This window comes from Lissotriton helveticus, chromosome 4_1 (assembly GCF_964261635.1).
Source record: "Lissotriton helveticus chromosome 4_1, aLisHel1.1, whole genome shotgun sequence".
NCBI classification, from domain to species: Eukaryota; Metazoa; Chordata; class Amphibia; order Caudata; family Salamandridae; genus Lissotriton; species Lissotriton helveticus.
Genome location: NC_136063.1, coordinates 586079656 through 586093849, shown reverse-complemented (window position 1 = coordinate 586093849; position 14194 = coordinate 586079656). Strand labels below are relative to the sequence as shown.

Here is a 14194-nt window from a genome sequence, read left to right as displayed (position 1 = left end):
TGTGCTGCAAAATGCAGCACACATAGAAAGAGGAAAAAAGGGAGAAATCAACATATTCCTCACCGTTACACCTCACCTGGGGAGGCGTAGCAGTTTTGGCGCGTTCCCAGGTCTACCACTTATGGTAAATCTGGAAATGTATCAAAATCCATGGGTTTTGCGTGGCAACACCCATGCACCACCAGTGGAAGGTGTCCCTGTGTCAGAGTAATGCAACATAGCTATTTACGCTGTGTTGCGTCACCCTGGATTTATCAAGCCACTCAGGGCCATGAAAGGGTGCCTTACATGCCTCGATAAATCGCATTTTAAGGGTTGCATCGATTTTGCACCCCACTGCGTAGTGCAAAAGCGACGCAGCCCTTTCATAAATTTGTCCCTAAGGGTGTAAGAGGGATACTGGACTCATTACATTTAGAGCAACAGATTTGGAAGGATACTCCAGGGGAGGAATGGACGCGTTTCATTGGCCAAGCCCTTCGACTCTGTTGGCTGCTATTCATAGTGATTTGGGGTTCTTTCCTTCAATATGGTGTCATGTAATCTGCCCAAAGAAAATGAAATGATCATTTTTCTGTTCATGCAAATTTGTATGACCTTTTTTTCCTCACAGTGGCCACCTTATGGTATTAAGAAATATGTGAGGAATAATACTTGGAGGATTTAGGGAAACAGGCAATATTTTTCGGTTCTGGAAGTAAACGGACTTTAGCTATAAGCTCACCTAATAAAGGGTCTACAATTGTATGTCAAGGAGGATTATCCCTTTCAGTTTCTTTACTAAAGCTGATCTGTCCAATGTATTAAAATCAAAACCCTTTAGAACAGCCCGTTGCTGAACGATGCTTTCCAGGTGTCTCTGGGAAAAAGAAAATACAACGTCACACCGATCAACCAATCAAATACCAGTAGTGCATTTAAAGGTGTTACTGTGCACCATTTTATCCTGACAAAATGTTTATTTTTAGAGAAATAAGATCCTCACCAAATCTTGCTTCGCTCTGCTCATCCACTCGCCTATTCGAGCGATTCCTTACTGTGGGGGTACCTAACATGAAAAGGCTCAAAATATTAGTAAAGGTGCCCCTAGATATGTTATTATTTGACGGACATGCATTTTGATTTTTATTCACCTTTATGAACAAAGATGAAAATGACATTCATTCATCTTTACTGAACAGTACCACATACAAACAAGCCGATGCCTTCTAGATGTGACAGTTTTTTTATTTTAAGAAAACGGTAATATGAGAAACATGAATAATGTGAAAAAATATATAGAAAAAATATATCTATGTCTATCGGGTCTTTAATGACCAACACCACTTTTTAACGTTGGGTTTCCCAACACCCCTTCATGCCCGGGCCTAGAAGAGCTTTCTTTTGTTACTTTGAGAATACAAACCGGCCAGGGGGTGGATTGAAGGAGCACAATGGGACATCAGTCAGAAGCAGGCAGGCCCTAGTTGGTGTGAAATACATGCACGTGAAGCCTTACTTCGAATTGTCCTTTGGTGCAAGGGTGGAAATGCTTAGGGAATGAAAGCCCCTGTGAAATCGACAGCCCTTCTGTTTCGTGGCCTGCAAATTAATCTTAATCGTTTTTGAAAAACCAGCCTTTTGTTTTGCCTCACGCGGCGCTTGTTAGCTGGCGCGTGCCCCTCACCCTGAAGTAATACAATGCATAATTCGATTTAAAGCGCACGCTCTTTCTATAGAGCACTTTAAGTACATGCCTGATTGCAAGGCAGGCGGTGTCTGCGCACACAAACGATAATCTTATGTTCCCCCCTGCCAAGGTCTGCTACAGCTGTCCTGATCAGTTAAGACATGGTATTGCATATTCTCTTTGGCAAGCAAGAAAAATCATTTGTTATCATTTTGCATTATAAGAAGCAGCTCTACTTGTTTGAGTACTATTGAATTAGGCACCAGTAAAACCTCTTCTCTGAGAAAGGTTGAAGGCAAAGGGCATTTTATTCCTTGTAACGATGGTCTCGCTATTACCCTTAAAAGCTTTCATTCTTGGTCCCTTGCTGTCTCCTAATTTTCTTCAGATAGGTGAGCTTTTCCAAAGGTTAAAAAAAACGTACCTCCCATCCTTGACCAACCCACACCACCTTCTCTGCCTCCCCCCCGCCCCTGCAGCTGTGCTTTCTGCTTTCAGTCAAAGCAGACAAGCAGAGCTCTGCTGACAGGCTCTCAGGGAGGCCAGTCAGCCTGGCCTGGAAGGGCTATACAATATCACAACAGTGGGTCATGTCCTTTCAGCTGGATACTCACCACAGTATTGTGGAAAAAAGATTGTGCTTCAAGAGTAGCATGTCAAAAATATCATTGAGACAATCAACATTGTGGGACAGAATATAGCAGGTAAGAATTTCGTTAAAATTAATTTAAACTATGCATTAGTTAATATATAATTTTTTAGATACTTCTATTACAATAATTATTTATTTTTAAGTATAGTTTGTAATATTTCTGAGTAATTGGGTACGGTTTCCATTATTTAGTAATTTTAAATTTAGAAGTGGTTGTTGGGTTTGTGAAGGATTAGGGACGGATCGATTTAAAATATAAGTGATTGATTTTTATTTTTAAATAAGTGTTTATATTAATGAAATAACTATTTGGTCAATAATGTTGTTAAATATTTAATTGATTAATTTTTATTTTAAATATTTTACTATAGTTTGTGATTTTTAATTTGAAATTACAATTTTCTAAAGTTTTATTACTAATTTTTTATTTAGTGGTAGGTTGTTCAGTTTATGGGGTTAGGACCGGAGGTTATTGAAAAGCTAAAACATTTTTTGATGTATAATTCCTTTTTACGTACAGATTAGTTGATAATTGTATAATTTCTTTAATCGATTATTTGTAAACTATTTGTTCTTTATTAGTTAATTTTTTGTTTTCCATTCAGTTTTATCTATCTATGAAACATATATTTTTATTTAAATATGTTTTTTATTTTGTTATATATTTCAATGTTTTTTAAACATTTAGTAATTGGAATGGTATATCTAACCCCGCCAAAGCCCAATGCTCTCCCTGATTTTGCTTACATTGGAATGGGAATAGTAAATCAAACACTCAAAAGTCCAACATTTTCCCTATTTTTGTTTAAATTGGAGTGGAAAAACTAAATCTAAACCCTCCAAAGTCCCATTATTCACCTGCTTTTGTTTAGATTGAAGTGGGAATAGTAAATCTAACCGCTCTAAATCCAACAGATTTACGACTATTATTGACAGAAATCGGAATAGTAATCTACTTTCCTTGATTATACATATGATGGAGTGGGAATAGTAATTTTAGCCTTTACTAAGTTCAACACTTTCCCAACTTTTACTTAAATTAGAGCTAAATTAGTAAATCTGACTTCTTCAAAGTCTAGTAAGTTTCCTAGTGTTGTTTATTTTAGATTATGCTTTGTATTGTTTTTATTTAGTGTTTAACTTATTTTGAACATGTTTAAATGTTTATTTAAATTCAGTTTATGTATGTTTATTTGTATTTTTAAGTTACAGTTAATATTTTTCATGTACTTAAAAAAGTTTATATATTTTTTCGATTTTTTAAGTAAATACTTATATATTTTAATTGACAATAAATAAAACATTTACTATATAATATATATATTTATACATTTTATAAATAGGTTTGTTAATTTTAAGTCATTGTTAGTATATTTAATGTAATATTTTCTACATATCATATATATTTAACTTATATTAAACTATTTAAAAAATATATATATTACTATTTAAAATAAATATAAAAAAAATATATATTTTATATTTCGATATACTTAACTTTTTATGACATTCTGTTCCACTACATTTTAAACACAGTATTTTGGTGTATGTACACTCAATATTGTTCTTGACAATATTTTTGACACAATGTTCTTGTGTCAACATATTTATGTAGGCAATATTTTGTCAAACAACCGGATACTCCATCAAACCATATATTCCTCATTTTAGAATGTCCTCCAGGTGCCACACTGGATCGGGGACTTTTTGCAGCAGTGCTCTTGTGTGCTGCTAGGTGGTGCAGCACTGCACTGATTTTATGCTACCCCAGAAGTGACAGAGTGGGGACGCATAGTGTCACCCCTCGCGCTGACATCAGTTTCTTGTCCTTTACCTTTCCGTGCCCACATATGCAGATCTTTGGGACCTTTTCAGATGTTAAAAAGAGGTGACTTCAAAGAACGGTTAGGCGAGAGCGCAGTGAGGAATCTGAGGTTAGATAGAGAAACCACCATCAAGAGTGTTACAGAAGGTAAGTCACTTGTTCTTCTTATGTATACTTCAATCCATCGATTGCTGACCTTAGAATAGATTCCACAGCAGTACCTCTTCAAGGCGCAGAGTCTTTCAAGTGGAATCAGACCAAAATGTCTTGCAGAAACAAGCAGGTTAAGTGTCATTCCTGCCATACCTGGCTATTGTTAAATATAAAATACAGCATGTCAGAAATCTCAAAGTCCTTATGGCATTTGAAGCAAAATAGCAGACAGCAAAGGAACAGATCAAAGACAATTGTCATTTAAATTAATTGGGCTCCTGCTAGAATATAGTCAGTGGAGCTAAGAGCAAACATTTCTCTCAAAATAAGTCAGTGATGCACGATCATGTGATAGAAACAAGGTGCTCTCAGTAAAAACATATCTCATGTGCAACATCCAGCTTTCTTTGCGAGGATTGAAACAATGGTATGTTGTTGGAAAATGTCCACGGTACAACACTGAGCCCTATGGCTTCCAGGGCTACTAGGGCTGTGAAAGCTTTGCAAGCATTTCAATGTCACAGGAAGTTTCACAATAATATAAACCAAGATTCAAATTTGATACATTCAGGTTTACACATGCAGTTGCTAACATTGCACTTCATAGGAGTGTATCAACATGATACACATACATTTACATTTGTTTTCACATCCCCCTTTTTTTCTGGGAGGAAAATCCTGGTTTACAAATGACCAGTTAAATTCAGTCTCTTTGTTAATCTCATTTTGATAACTGAGAAATAGCTGTTGGCTCAGATTAGGGCCGCTCCGTAGATCGTCTAGTGTTGTCACATTCTTCTTAATGTTATCAATCTACTTGTGTATGCTAAGGGACGTGTAGGGAAAGTGAGAGCAGCATCCAGTCCCTACAATAGCACAGAAACCTCCTTTAACCAATAGATGGAAATCTAAGCCATTCTATATAGAAACAGCATTTTGGCCTCTAGCTACATTTCTGCATTCTTTTTTATCTCATCTAAAGTCACAGTCATTCCATATATGGGAATTAGTGCAGAGAAGAACATGTAGAGATGATCGAAACAGCCAGCCTACACCTCTTTTGTTCTAAAGGATGATTATCAAAGTGTCTTCTGGCTGTAACAATATACCCTTGGTAGCGAGTCACAGTGTAGTCTAAACGCAGCCCAAGGGTAAGCTTTTCATTCACAAATGAACTATGCATGACCTCCTTGCGGGTGATGTTTGAGAAACAACAGTCAGTGAGGAGGGTGGTACTCAAAGGGCAGTAACTCAAAAGCAACGTTTTCTACAGTGTCCAATAAGGATGCTGGAAACATTGGGGCCCCAGTGCTCGCAAATAAATAATTACCTAGCCATTGCAAGATGAGTCACATCTGGCATGTTGCAGTTAAAAGGATTATTGACCTTTTCAAGGCCTGGGAAAGAAGATGCCAGCACATACTAGCAGTCTAAATCTGAGGTGAAAAATCTGAAAGCAATTGTCATTTAACCTGCAAGGCAATCCAGTCAAAGGGATGCTATGTTTTACACCAACAGGCATGTGCATTTAAATCCAAAAAGAGGAAGAGTTAATGTTCTGCCTGTACTTTTCCAGCAATAGCTCAAAGAAGTTACCCTTGTAGGCTAAGCGGCTGCCTTGGACCAGAGGACGTTCAGCTCATTCTGCGACAAGGATGTACCCTACCACCAGCCAGATTCAAATTTTGAGGTTTGCAAAGGATTCTGGGTAACAGAACCTGGTGAGAGCCAGGCAAGTCACCCCATTCCTATGGGTGTCTAGTTTTAAAAAATCTATAGGTTTGCTAGGTTTCCCTAGATGCCGGCAGAGTTAGGGTTCAAAATCTACAGCTAGGCACTTTGCAAAATAAGGGTCAGTTTTCACAGTGATAATGTGTTGTGTCCACGTTGCGTTTTGGGCTGTTTCCTGTCACAGGCACTAGGCTTACCCACACAAGTGAGGTACCATTTTTCTCGGAAGATTTTGGGGAATGCGGGGTGGGTGGAATTAGTTGGATCCACACAGATTCCAGATCTTTCCAACACAGAGATGTGAGAAAATTTTGTTTTTTTTGACACATTTTGAGGTTTGCAGGGGATTATGGGTAACAGAACCTAGTTTGAGTCAGACAAGTCACCCCATCCTGGATTCCCCCGGGTGTCTAGTTTTCAAAAATGTATAGGTTTGCTAGGTTTCCCTAGGTGCTGGTAGAGCTAGGGTTCAATATCTACAGCTAGGCACTTTGCAAAATAAGGGTTCGTTTTCACAGTGATAATGTGTTGTGTCCGCGTTGCTCTTTGGGCTGTTTCCTGTCACGGGCACTAGGCTTACCCACACAAGTGAGGTACAATTTTTCTCTGAAGATTTTGGGGAATGCGAGGTGGGTGGAATTTGTTGGATCCAAGCAGACTCCGGATCTTTACAACACAGAAATCTGAGGAAAATGTGTTTTTTTTTACAAATGTTGAGTTTTGCAAGGGATTCTGGGTAACAGAACCTAGTGAGAGTTAGACAAGTCACCCCATACTGGATTCCCCTGGGTGTCTAGTTTAAAAAAATGTATAGGTTTGCTAGGTTTCCCTGGGTGGCGGCAGATGAAGGGTTCAAAATCTACAGCTAGGCACTTTGCAAAATAGTTTCAGTTTTTATTGTAAAATGTGGTGTGTCCACGTTTCGTTTTGGGCCGCTTCGTGTCACGGGCACTATGCCTACCCACACAAGTGAGGTACCATTTTTCTCGGAAGACTTTGGGGAATGTGAGGTGGGTAGAGTTTTTGTGGATTCACGCATATTACAGAACTTTCCACCACAGAAATGTGAGAAAAATGTGTTTTGTTTTTTTAACACATTTTGAGGTTTGCAAGGGATTCTGGGTTACAGAACCTGGTGAAAGCCAGTCAAGTCACTGCATCCTGGATTCCCCAAGGTGTCTAGTTTTCAAAAATGTTTGTGTGCTAGGTTTCGGTAGGTGCCGGCAGAGCTAGGGTTCAAAAGCTACAGCTAGGCACTTTGCCAAAAAAGGGTCAGTTTTCACTGTGAAAATGTGGTGTGTCCACGTTGCGTTCTGGGCCGTTTCCTGTCACAGGCACTAAGCCTACCCACACAAGTGAGGTTCTATTTTTCTCGAAAGACTTTGGGGAATGCGGGGTGTGGAGAATTTTGTGGATCCACGCAGATTCCAGAACTTTCCACCACAGAAATGTGAGGAAAATGTGTTTTCTTTTTACAAATGTTTAGGTTTGCAAGGGATTATGGGTAACAGAACCTGGTGAGAGCCAGTCAAGTTCCCCCACCCTAGATTTCCCTGGGTGTCTAGATTTCAAAAATGTATAGGTTTTCTAGGTTTCCCTAGGTGCCAGCAGAGCTAGGGTTCAAAAGCTACAGCTAGGCAGTTTGCCAAAAAAGGGTCAGTTTTCACTGTGAAAATGTGGTGTGTCCACATTGCGTTCTGGGCCGTTTCCTGTCTCGGGCACTAGGCCTACCCACACAAGTGGGGTTCCATTTTTCTTGAAAGTCTTTGGGGAATGCGGGTGGGGGGAATTTTGTGGCTCCACGCAGATTACAGAACTTTCCACCACTAAAATGTGAGGAAAATGTGGTTTGTTTTTTTACAAATGTTTAGGTTTGCAAGGGATTATGGGTAACAGAACCTGGTGGGAGCCAGTCAAATCACCCCATCCTGGATTCTCCTGGGTGTCTAGTTTTCAAAAATGTATAGGTTTGCTAGGTTTTCTTGGGTGCCGGCAGAATTAGGGTTCAAAACCTACAGCTAGGCACTTTGCAAAATAGTTTCAGTTTTCACTGTAAAATGTAGTGTGTCCACGTTTGGTTTTGGGCCGCTTTGTGTCACGGGCACTATGCCTACCCACACAAATGAGGTATCATTTTTCTCGGAAGACTTTGGGGAATGTGGGGTCAGTGGAATTTTGTGGATCCACGCAGATTTCAGAACTTTCCACCACAGAAATATTTATACAAATGTTGAGGTTTGCAAAGGATTCTGGGTAACATAACCTGGTGCGAGCCAGTGAAGTCACTGCATCCTGGATTCCCCTGGGTGTCTAGTTTCCAAAAATGTTTGTTTGCTAGGTTTCCCTAGGTGCCGGCAGAGCTAGGGTTCAAAAGCTACAGCTAGGCACTTTGCCAAAATGGGTCAGTTTTCACTGTGAAAATGTGGTGTGTCCACGCTGCGTTCTGGGCCGTTTCCTGTGACGGCCACTAGGCCTACCCACACAAGTGAGGTTCCATTTTTCTCAAAAGACTTTGGGGACAGCCGCGGCCGGTAGTGGGAGTACCGGCCGGGCGGTGACGTGAGGAGGGGGAGGGGCAGGGTGGGGGGTAGTAATGTATGGAATATGGACCTTAACAGGTAAGTAAACATAAAAATAAATAAAACAAATTTCGTTGCGCGCACTGCATCACCAAATGCGATGCAGTGCGCGCAACGAAATTAATTTTATTTATTTATATGTTTACTTACCTGTTAAGGTCCATATTCCATACATTACTACCCCCCACCCTGCCCCTCCCCTTCCCCACGTCACCACCCCGCCGGTACTCCCACTACCAGTCGCGGCTGTTTGGGGAACGCGGTGTGTCGGGAATTTGTGGATCCACGCAGATTCCAGAACTCCCCACCACAGAAATGTGACAAAAATGTGTCTTATTTTTTTATAAATGTTTAGGTTTGGAAGGGATCCTGCGTAACAGAACCTGGTGAGAGCCGGTCAAGTCACCCCATCCTAGATTCCCCTGGGTGTCTAGTTCTAAAAAAATTATAGGTTTTCTAGGTTTCCCTAAGTGCTGGCAGAGTTAGGGTTCAAGATCTACAGCTAGGCACTTTGCCAAAAAAGGGTCAGTTTTCACTGTGAAAATGTGGTGTGTCCACGTTGCGTTCTGGGCCGTTTCCTGCCGCGGGCAACAGGCCTGCCCACACAAGTGAGGTACCATTTATGTGGATCCACACAGATTCCAGAACTTCCCACCACAGAAATGTGAGGAAAATTTGTTTTTTTTACAAATATTTAGGTTTGCAAGGGATTCTGGGTAATAGAACCTGGAGAGAGCCAGTCAAATCATCCCATCCTGGATACCCCTGGGTGTCTAGTTTTCAAAAATGTATAGGTTTGCTGGGTTTTCATAGGTGCGGTCAGAGCTAGGGCTCAAAATCTACAGCTAGGCACTTTACAAAAAAGGGGTCAGTTTCACTGTAAAAATAAAGTGTGTCCACATTGCGTTTTGAGACGTTTCCTGTCACGGGCACTAGACCTACCCACACAAGTGAGGTACCATTTTCATCGGGAGACTTAGGGTAACACAGTATTGTAGAGCAACTGTTATTACCTATTAACTTTCGATGCATTTCTGCCTTCCAAATGAAAGACAATATATAAAAATAAGTCATTTTGAAAATGACCTATAATTCTCATGCTAGTATGGGAACTCACAATTTTGGAAATGTGCAAATATATACTGTTTCTAAACTCTATATTTTGTTCCAATTTCAGAAATACATAGGAGTCTTTTATATAGATTTTTCCATGTATGTATTTTCCCAAATTAATCCCGGTACATAATAAAAAACCATTGAAAGACGCTGCTCAGTTATTGGCTCTGGGTTCGTTGGGTTCTTGGTGAACCTACAAGTCCTATATATCCCCACACCAGAAAGGTCCAGCGGATGTAACGGTATATTGCTTTCAAACAGCTGTCATAATTAGAAGAAGTTACAGGTGAAAGCTTGACACAAATGGCTGTTTTTTCAGCTAATTTTCAATTTGTCCTATATTCAACGGTTAGTTTCTATAAAGAAACCTTGAAGGATCTACACAAATGACCCCTTGCTGAATTCAGAATTCTGTCTACTTTCCTAAAATGCATAGCTTTCTAGGATCCATTATTGCTTTCATACCCATTTCTACCATTAACTGGAAAGAGGATGAAAGCACAAAAATAGGCTATGTCCCAGAAAAATGCTAAAACTGTGTAAACAATTTTGGTTTTCGGACAAAAGTCTGCTTGTCCCTGAAATCTGGTGATTTCAGCACCACAACTCCTTTTTTTATACCATTCGCAGGGATAAAAACAGATGCTTTCATCTGTAGCCCTTTTTTCCAATGTTTCAAAACAAAACCAACAAATTTGCTGTATTTTGCCAAATTTCTGGGTCCCCTCCAGGGGAATTCACAAACCCTGGGTACCTTCAGAATCCCCATGATGTTGGAAAAAAGGACGCATGGATACCTTATGTGGTCAAAAAGTTTCAGGGGCCTAAGCGCAAACTACCCCAAATAGCCAAAAAAGGCTTAGCACGGGGGGTGAGGGGGTGAGGCCTAGCAGCAAAGGGGTTAACAGCAGTTTGAATGAAGAGCAAGATCTGATAGGGCAAATCCCGGCAGGGCTATAGAGCAGTATTCCTTCGGTATATGCATACACATACCAAGTCACCAGGCTGAAGGAAATGGCAAGCCTCAGTTGGACACTCAGGGAATGTACCTCCCACCTCAAAACAGAAACTATAGATATTATATAAGCTTTCTACAATATTGTAAAACAGGATCATCATTAAACAGTAAATTTAGCTACACAGGGGATTTGAGGGGAGTATTATAGGTTCGCCCATGACTATTTCATAAGGACTTTGTTTAGTCTCCTGGGAAAGAATTACAGTTTAAAAGAAAAAGCAGCATTTTTAGCAGCTGAATTAGCGAGGGTATTTCTCCTGGAGACATGACCATGAGCGTTTTTTGAGCTCTACATTTGAGCACTGTCACCTTTCTGATAATTACAAAGCATTTATAAGACTCAGAATATACTGTGCATTTTTATATGGGTACCTGCTGAGGTCAATAATTATTTTTGCATCCAAAGGAGCGCAAATGCATACTTTAAGTCCATGTACACATTAGCAGTCTTTTACTTAGCTAGGATGCAAGTCCGAGTGGGTGCAGATTATCTTTCCACCAACATTTGAAATACAGTGTAAACAGTGCAACCAGTAACAAGAGTACATTCATAATAAGACTGGAAGCATCCACAAAATATATTAGTTCACATTAATTGAGGGGCACATAAGTTAAATAAATATGTGTTTTAGTAATCTGTGCAATGGTTAAGATACAATATTGAGGATCTCTGGATATCCATCTTCACTGGCATCATAGAAGTCGGGCGCAAAGCGGGACAATGGACTAAAGTGTTAGGAGAGGAAGACAACAACAATATTTCATATCAGTACAACCGTGTTGAGGAGAGTTGCTGAGGTTTTGTAGTGAGTAGAAGTGCAGCCACAGAAGGGGGCGCATGAACAGCTAGTGGAGAACTTAGCGTAATATTTTCAGAGGCAAATCAAGGCTATGAACTTTTTGTGATCCCGATGGCTTTGTACCAGCACCACTAGTGGAAATCCATTTTGGTCATGACAACAAAAAGTAAATGGTTTAGTATAATCAAGGAGACCTAAAGTAAATGTAGAAGTCAGTGCCTGCTTTATTTTTACAAATGTAGTTTCAGCTTCCCTTTTATCCATGGATGCATGGACAATGATGTAATTCATTACTTTACTAGAATGAACTCTGGCATTTCCTCTAGGACAAGAGACAAGTGCTTCAACTCGATAAGTGAAAATATAATTGGCGACTAGTTCTGACTTAGCTTTTTTCTTGTATAAGTTATATCTTGACTCTGCCTGGTCTGTGGGGCAAAAAGAGGTGGCAGGGTCTGTCATACAGAAATACAAACAATTTTCTTTTATCTTGTGGTTGTGGGGTACACAGCACTCGTATGTAGGGTTGTGTTCTAAATTTTCAACACTGGTGGTTGGTCTTTTGTGGTCCGTATCTTATTTAATTAAATGTTGGTATTGAAGAGTGTCATGCCCCCATTGGTGAGTAGTGGGTGCAAGAACATTGATGGTTTGGGTTGTGTGCTTGGATGAATTGTTGTTGTATATGTGTTTGGTCCAATCATTAAAAGTATGATATAAAATATGGGTATACAACAGTGACTGTTTTTATGTTATTTCTAGGTCGCCTGGTTGGTGAAAAAATGTGTGGGTATCTGGAAAGGTCCCGATGAAGGTGGTCTAACTACTCTTCTCATACTGCCGAAACACGCGTCAACCTCATGCTCAGCCTTGTGCTGTGAACATTAGATTTGATCTGGTCGGGGAGGTTTTTTCTGTCAATCACAACCTCCACCCTATTCAGATGCTATGTGTATGAAGTTCGTATGAAGTCTGAATGTGTTTGAATGAGTGTGAGATGGATGTATTTATATAAATTAGTCCAGGGGCCATGTATTTTGTCATTAAAAATGTATCTTTTATACATTTATAGATACGAATTTGTAAATTGTATATGTGATGTATTGATTTAAATGATGGTGTTTATGAAATATGAACTCTTATAATTAAAACTAAAAGTTTAAAAAATGGAAAATGAAATTTTACAAAGTATATAAAGAAATGATAAAAGTGATGGAAAGTTGATACGTTTAGTGTTACTGTTGTAATTTGATGTAATAGTGTGCCCATGCGAGATTAAGTCTCCACACGTAAGAAATAGATACGCCACGAGGGAGTCTGCTCAATGTTCTTCAGCTTCCCTAGACCATTGCAAGTGTTCAAGGGTGTTTTTTCGATCAAGTTCTTGTAAAGACTTGGCCATTTCAGCATAATCCAAAATCCATTGTCTACATTATCAAAAAGGTATGACCCCCCAGGAAACAGTATCAGGGCAGGGCAATTTAAGAATGGCTTCAACTCTTTCAGAGGACAAGTGATGCTTCCCAGCAGAAATGCTGTGGCTAACATATCGCACTCTGGGAAGGCGAAATCACCATTTTTCCTTTGAAGCCTTATGCTCTTTCTTAGCCAATTCGGTGGCGAGATAGACTTGAGTATTCCCTGCACTCATTAGAGTGACAAATGTAAACAATAAATTATCTACATATTGGATTAGAGTAGAATCCCAGGGAAAATCAACATGTCCAAATCCTTCTTTAAGACTTGTGAAAAGATTGAAGACTCTGTAAAACCTTGAGGGGGTCGAGTCCATGAAAGCTGGGACCCTCAGAATGTGAACAAGAAGGGATACTGACTCTCCTCATATATAGGGATAAAGAAGAAAACAGAACAAAGAGCAACCACAGTAAACTGTTGGATGCTGGAAGGGATTTCTTCACCAACCGTACAAGGTCTAGACGCCAATGAGGACTCGCACGCTATAACCTGTTGCTGCTTGTCGATTTAAGGATATTTTGGTCTACTGTGAGTGACCTTTTAGGTTTGTTGCAGAAATTGTAAGTTCGATGACAGTTCGTAATGCTGCAACTTGAATTGAAGGAGTTTTGGTCTACCATGACCTTGCATGATTGAAGATGAAATGTTAGGTCCGATATCAGTGTGCAACGCTGAATTCTAAATATAAGGAACTCGGTTTATTGAGGTTAGTGTTTCACTTGATGTCAAGACCATAGGCTCTAAGAATGGTACTGTTAGTGCCCTGATGAAGTCTTTGGCTAACCGCCATATAGACGAAACATGTGTTAGCAATCTTGTGGCTTGGACAACATATATCAAGAAGATTGGATATTAAGGATGTTTTGATCTTGGATTAAACAAGAAGGAATTATTACAAACTGAGACTTGTATTCTTATATGTGCTTTTACTTCATGCATTTTTTTGCTTAAGCTTTCAACTGTTAACTTGTATTGTATGTTTCTTCATTTTACAACGTAGGGCAGTCGTATGTTAGCCTTGCGCACTTAGGTTTTATGATTTTGAATTGCGGACACTTTTACACTTTCCTGCGCATGCTTTCCCCTACTGTCTTATCTTGTTAATTCCTAATTGTAATACCGTTTATGTTCTGCACTTAGAAATGGTAGAAGGGCAGTATGAAGCACTATATAAA

General features: G+C 39.6%; 1 long non-coding RNA gene across 2 annotated transcripts in view; it reads left to right on the top strand.

The window, feature by feature from the left end:
* Positions 1-13922, top strand: part of LOC144827245 (uncharacterized) — a 145479-nt gene extending 131557 nt beyond the window's left edge. For both annotated transcript variants that reach the window (XR_013610097.1, XR_013610098.1), the window contains one exon: positions 12306-13922. This is a non-coding gene — a long non-coding RNA (uncharacterized LOC144827245). The remainder of the gene's footprint in view (positions 1-12305) is intronic.
* Positions 13923-14194: the final 272 nt, after the last annotated feature.